The sequence below is a fragment of the Mycetomoellerius zeteki genome, unplaced genomic scaffold (genome assembly GCF_001594055.1).
Source record: "Mycetomoellerius zeteki isolate Tzet28-1 unplaced genomic scaffold, Tzet1.0 scaffold206, whole genome shotgun sequence".
In the NCBI taxonomy this organism is placed as follows: domain Eukaryota; kingdom Metazoa; phylum Arthropoda; class Insecta; order Hymenoptera; family Formicidae; genus Mycetomoellerius; species Mycetomoellerius zeteki.
The window spans coordinates 1,147,046-1,154,424 of NW_017257021.1; the positions used below are offsets into that span (position 1 = coordinate 1,147,046).

General features: G+C 35.7%; 1 protein-coding gene across 1 annotated transcript in view; it reads right to left on the reverse strand.

Moving 5' to 3' along the window:
- LOC108722528 (receptor-type guanylate cyclase Gyc76C) overlaps nucleotides 1-5,154 on the reverse strand; it is a 91,082-nt gene extending 85,928 nt beyond the window's left edge. Inside the window, exon 1 of the mRNA XM_018447691.1 lies at nucleotides 4,455-5,154. The gene's annotated coding sequence lies outside the window, so the exon portion shown is untranslated. The remainder of the gene's footprint in view (nucleotides 1-4,454) is intronic.
- Nucleotides 5,155-7,379: the final 2,225 nt, after the last annotated feature.

The following is a 7,379-nucleotide window of genomic DNA, read 5'->3' on the forward strand; positions in this document are numbered from 1 at the left end:
GGAAGAACGTTGCAGAAAGAAAATTTGCGAGTTCGGATAAATCTCTTATTTTATCAGACTGCATTTTATTTCCAGCGTTAGCTGGATAATCTGGACGCGAGAAAATTTATTAAATAATCTAGGAGCTGATAAACACAAAACATGAGAATATTAACGGATACGACAGGATGTATTTACATGCCTGCGTTAAATAGCGAGAAAACTGAAAACAAGGAACAGACGCGCGTTTATAATCGCAATCGGGCGTAAATAATAACGATGGAGATACAATACTCGAGGTTTATCGTACGGAGTAAGTACCTATAATATTAACGAGTTTGTTTTCAAGCCCGATATTCGGACACACACACCGATCGTGCAATTCGACCCTTTCCTTTTTTGTAATTCTTTTGCAATATCCGTTATAGACGCAGGAATTTAACGTACACGGAAGAATTTATGCGCGATCATCTCACCTGCATCGGTGATGGTACTACCGCCATTGCCATTGCCGTGTTTACGGCGCGGCGGAGAGAGAAACGTATAAGGACGTTAATCAAGTTCCACGGTGTTTCCTCCAGTGTTCTCGTCTCTGATCTCACTCTTTGTGAAAAACTGAGGTTGTCACTTTGTGACTCACACGAAGACCGACATAATTGACGTATATTGTGAATATGTGTGTGGTTCTGAAAAAAATCGATCCTCGTTCCTCAGCGAATTCGCCCGCGGACGATATAAAGAGTTTGACGATATCTATACCACGAAAAGCAAACGAGGGAAACAATTCTTCTTCACGTGTATTACAATGACTTTAAACAATTCGCGAGATATTGCTTTGGTGGATATCGCGCGAACGAAATCGTATGTGTGCCGACGCGACGCGACGGTACACTCAAAACCGTCGCATTCCTCGCTATTATTCTCATTTGGATATTTTACTCACGATAACTACATATCTTTCTTTCTAAGTCTTTCTTCAGATCGTTTTTATATCATTCTTGCTATTCGAGCTTATATATACTTCCATACTTTCATGAAAAAATCATGTTACGAATTAAAAAAAATGTTGGAGTTCCGAGACAAATAGTATGTGTAAATAAAGTTGTAAGGAGTTTTGTGCAAAGAATGAAAAAATGAAAAATATGTGTACAAGCATTAAAATAAAATTTAAGCGTTCTAAATTTTCGTATACGATTGTCATCGCAATTTTCTCAAGAGCAATTAGTTCATTAGACTGAGCAACGAAGGAAGTACTATTCAATCGGACGGAACGCCGATTCCTAATATGTAATGTTTAAACAGACGGCCTGAATTATTTCCCATGAGCTTCAGCACCATCGAGTATGGATCACGTAATGAAACAGCTCTCATCCTGCTCCCTTAATCTCCTCTCCAACCCTGCGCAACGGGATATTATGCGTGGTAATGTACCTCTGGTGTTCTACACAAACTTTGAATTGAGCTTATTGTACTGGAAGGTCGTTATATCACCACATCTAGTTTATTCAGTATTGATGAACAATACTAGGGTAAAACAGGCTTGAAAGCGGGGCTATTCTATCAGTTTCAACTTCAAAGTGAAAATATGCGATTGAGTTTGTTAGAACTATGTAATGATTTTAGAAACAAGAACACAATTTTAAGAATAAAATATACTTTGCACAAATCTATTTATTATTGATACCAGTGAACATTTATAATTAAAGAGAATATTTTATACTTAAATGAAAGTAAATAGTATACAAGAATAAAAATATACGTGAATCAGGAATTCATTTTTTTCTGTGTATAGCAAACAATTAATACCTCTTTACATTGACGTGCTTCTAATTACATTATAAAATCATGATAATTGTTCGTTGCGAGCACAACCTTTAAATAATCAACATGTACTATTCAGAAACATAAATATAATCGCGAAAAATGAACGAAAAAGCTCCGCTCTACCTTATCTAAGATATTAACGGAAAAGAGTTTGATATGAAAAAGACATGTTAGCGTTTATTGACTTGAATGTTTAAAGAATAAAAGTGTTTAGTTAACTGCTAACGTTTAGATTTAAAGATTGATTTTTTAGTAAAGTTGGATTTTTGATTATAATTATGTACATTATTTACACGTGATTTTTATACTGATTTTCGTTTAGCTGTGCGTAAATAAATGATTATCTTTTGTCATCGTCATCGCTTCAATATGTAAATACGTTGTATTAAAACAGGCTTTTCGCAAACAGAACATATGGTTAATCATGTTCGCGCCCCTAGGCTATTCCTTTTCAAATATTCCGATTTTAATCCCTTGCATCAATGTACAGTGAGTGCAAAAAGTATTCATATAAGGAAAATTTTTATGAAAACCTTATTTGTTATAGAAAATAAATATTAATTAGCAATTTTATAACAATAAATACGTTCTGTTCTAATATAAACAAACGACAGTTTACTTTATTCTTTATGAATAAATTTTTAAAGAATATTTTCCCCTATATGAATACCTACTTTTTGCACTTACTGTATCTGTCGAAAAAAGCGATGTACGAGGGGTACAACAACAGAGGGTGTCTGCATGGAGAGTGTCTGCCGATGCAGAAAAGATTTTCGGTAGAGTATTTCGACAAAATATGAAGCGTGAGAATGGGAGGAGAAAACATGCTTGAAACATCTTTTAAAATAAAAGTAATTTGAAATATAATAAGATAATTCTTTGCTTATACACTTTTATTTGTGATAAATAGAAACAATCATTTGCACTATAAATGCAACATTATATATACATATACACAATAAACGATTCTAAGTTTATACCTAATACAGATGATTTGCATTAATATATCGCCTGTATTTATTCGCCTTTGATAAAGCAGAAGAAAAATAATGCTAGCTATTTAAGCGCTAAAAAAATTGGAGAAGCAACTTAACTATTTTAAATTGTAAATAGCACGTACGTAAAAATCATGTTATTAAAACACTTGTTGCTATATGTACTATGTACAGCAAGTAAAAAAAAGGAGTAATTTCCTCAGTTTTTTCTTATCATTTAAATAATCAGTACTATTTTTACTCTCTTATGTCAAGACGAGTTTTTTCAGACGCGTTTTTTTTATCGATATCAATGTCACGCGGCAGCCTGCATGTTGACACGTGCGATCTACCGCGATTCTTTTTACGAGTTTAGAACGATATGACGTTATTCGGTTTGTGTATAAATCAAATAAAACAATTTTTAAAATAAGAAAAATTTTACGAAATAGTCCTATAACGGTCCGTTCTCAAATATTCATGTGTTTAAACTTCACCAAGTTCTCGGCATGTCGTAAACCTTCACAATGTTATCGTAACGTTACGGAAGCACGTACAAATGTAATTAAAATAAACGAATGTAACTCCAGCGCGTGCGGCGCTCATTCAGCGCTAAATATGAATATTATAATTCGCCCACGCGGTAAAGTGTCGCGATATTTGTGTCTTAATAGTAATACCACAAGCGGTATTGCGCCAGAAGCGGACGTCGCGTTCTTGGCCGCTAAATAGCGCTAAGTAGCCGAAGCTCCACAAACATTCTCGCGGAAGATTTTGGTGTTTATTTCCCGTTTCTTCCCCCATTGATTCCAATTAAAAGAATCTCACGCGAGATAAGATAAGTCGAATATGTATAATATTTCCGATATTGAAATAGGAACGGTTCGCGCATTTATCGTTTCACCCGAGTCGTACGAAGCAGGTCGAAAAACTCGTTTATCACGAGAATTTTACCGGCTCAACGAGGCAAACTTCAGACGAGTGCGGAAATCCGTTCAATAGCGAAACGAAATTCGAGAGCCAAATTATCTATGAAATGCCATTCGTTTCGATCTCTCAAATGCATCTCGCATGGGATCACGGCGTCACCCGTCGGCAAAGGGTGCTATTTCATTTGTGCGTTTTTATCCTACGACATGTGTACAGAACAGAGAGGTCTTCGGATCTCTCTATCCCATAGCCAATCAACAGGCTTGAAAAATTTGTCGTACGACAAAAACGTACAAATGAAATATCATCCAAAGAGCATGCCGAGTGAATCGTAACAATTGACAAATTTTTCAAGCCTATCAATTGGCTGTAGGACAAAGAGGTCCGAGATCCTCTCTGTCTTGCAGCCAATTAACACGCTTGAAAAATTCGTCGTACGACAAAAAACGGACGCATGTAATATTGGCCTGATACACGAGGGAATATTCTGCATATCGATGACTGGCATTCGTCCAATCGGCGACCGTCTCTCGCGCTTTTGTACGCGGAACAACTCTTGTATTCGAATATATTCGCAGCTATATTCTCCGGCTATTCTCTGCGTATCGTTTGGGACTCGCGCGATCCGACGAGAAAGAGAAGGCACAGTATGAGAAATGCGCGCGCGCGCGCGTGCGAGAGAGAGGGGGGGGGAGAGATCAAAGGCGACGAGAAAGATAACAAGTAGAAATTTGCACGCGGTATTACCTGTTACTCGTGGCTGTGTCCAGCATGGTAATTCAATCCCGCTTGGATGAATATGGCGGGCTGAGAGGGCTATTTCAACATCCCTGATTCTCAGGAGAATCTTGATAACCGGATTCTCGTGGGAAAAGCCGAGGAATTACCGGACGGCACTGGTTCTCTTTAGAGAATATTAAACTCGAGGGACTGAACAAATTAAATATTCACGCGGTAAGAGACGGCAAATGGAGTAAAAACTAAAAAGGAAAACGAAACCACACCACACTAGATGCCACAATTCGAGGGACGCGCAAAGCAAACGATACGGAAGGACGCTCGAACTGGTACGAGCAGGGTGAGGGGAGAAAGAAAGAGAGAGAGAGAGAGAGAGAGAGAGAGAGAGAGAGAGAGAGAGAGAGAAAGAGGGGGAAATAGGAAGATAGGAAAGGAGTTTCTCGTGCTTTTTCCGTATCCGCGGAACTCGCGAGACGCGCTTATAGTCGCGTGCCGCTCCGCGGCGCTTCGGAGGCTTCGGGAAAATGCGAAGCGATAAACGAGCCGATCACGGTGAACAATAACAACGTATCAATGATTCTTGATCTTCACGCTTACGTTAAACTCGAAATTCGTCGTTTTACCGTGCCCGCACGCACTCTATCTCTCGCCACAAATCGACTCGACTCGATCTACAAGTAACTTTCGCGCGACACAACCGTATATAAGCAAAGGCCGCAACATACTGAAGACTGATTCTTACTGAGCAAACTGGCAAACATTCTGGGGTCTAACGTGGTTACTGCTCAGAGGGCGCCACTATGTTGTATCGATCGTGATCGATCGCGATTCTCGCTTATTCGACATAACGCGCGCTGACGAATTCGTCACGTTGATCGTGAACGTTTTACTTGCACGATAATACGCATAACGATGATCATATTGATTATTGATCCTAATAAAAATAAGAATTTCAAACTATTACTTGTCACGTAACGGTACTACATGTGCAAAAACTCGTTCTCCAACTATTTTAAGAGCGCGCGTGAGAAACAAGAGAAACTAATTGCTTATTTGTAAATTAACTGAAATTGAACGTACATATATTAATATTATATTTATAATAATTATGTAATAGAAGATTCAATGAGGAGCCAGAATAATTGTTTAATCTTATCTTATTTATTTAGTCTTATTTAGTCTTGCAATTGCAAAACGCAAGAGCAGATCTAGCAAGAATTATTAATACATTTACTAATTATTAATATTTAATTATTAACCCTTAATATACACGATAATTTTTAGCACCTTTACCATACACCATGGGTCTTTCGTGCCCTGTTAATTTTCATTACCTCATTTACAAGTATATAAAAATTATTAAGTGATTCTTACATATACTTTGACATCTTTAGAAAATATTTGTAAAGTTGTATATTTATAAAAGATTGTATACGAATAAATTATAACCAATTATAGTCGATAAAATGAGAAAAATGCTCTTTTTCTACATAAAAACACAAAACTCCGAAGTAAAAATGTTTATAGGAAAAGTATGTTTCAATATCTTAAAGTTAATATTCCAAACTGCAAAAGAAAAAATAGTTTGAGTGTGTCAAAAAAATTTAGTTATTCAGCCGAAAGTGACATTTTTTACAGTACATAAACAGGTAAAAACGTTTATTGTATTTAAATTTTAAACAATGCATTATTGATATTGCGTTACAAAAAAGGTCAACAAAATATGAAAAATATTTTTTAATTTTTATTTGAATATTTTGGAATTTTTTATATTTATTACATTTTTAAAAATATTTATGATATTCAACGTAAATCGTACCAATTTTTATTTTTTTAACAATTCGTGAAATTTTTGCATTGTAAACGAGAATTAGTTGAGAATAAAAAAAATTTTAGCTGCAAAAAGGATTACACTCTACATGCACGAGGGTCTTTTGCGTCCTAAATGGGAACGAAATTTTCTCGTCGCTGCATGATGTCCTGCTGTAAATGTCCATTGGGAACCTTCGTCCTACGGGGGTTCTTAATCCCCATGCTAAATTCGGTCAGCTTTCTATGAGTACTTATAGACATTTGCAGCAGGGTAGGCAAAATTGGGAGCCAGCAACGTACAAAATTTGTTCTCTAGATGTCAAAGTTTTTTTTTACAATAGAAAAAGAATAAAATTTATTATTTAGCCACACAAATGTTTTTAATATTTTAAGGAAAGGAACGCTGAGGATACGAACGACTCGTGTTTATTAAAGAATTAATTGAATTTGTAGCGTTAAAAACGGATAGAGGGTTAATAAATGACTATCATAAATATTCTAGATCATTAAAAATATTACATGTAATCCCCGAAAATTTTATAATCGGTACGAAGAAGAAATTAACTGGGGCGTAATTATTAATCATTATTCTTTGCAATACATTCTTGCGTATCACGCATAAAACACAGCTCAGTTAGAATTAACCCTATGGACTTTATTTATCCCAAAGAAGCTTTCGTATCTTAAATGAATTGAGGTGCGGCAACGGTTCTTGCTCCAATTTTATTTTAGTTACATTTATCTTTGTAAAGTAAATGTAAAGATTAATTTTATGCGAATTAAGTTTGTATGAATCTTACTCGGTCCGTGAGAAGTAAGTTTGGTACGTAAATAAAGTAGCGTCAAGAATAATTTTTAGTAATATTTCACGATATTAAATTTAAGGCCCGTTTCTGTTTTTTTAATGTAAATTAACGCGCCCGATTATATTATCTGCTGTGAGGGTCGTAATTCAAACAAATTTAATGATTAGCTCGATCGTTCAACCTGCGTCGCGATTGGATTAGCAATATACAAATGAATAGACTATAATTTAGACTTCTCGTATTAAGATAAATTTTCTTATCTTATGAAGGTGACAGATAAATAATTTGTTTTTAAATTTAATATTTTAAGTTAGCT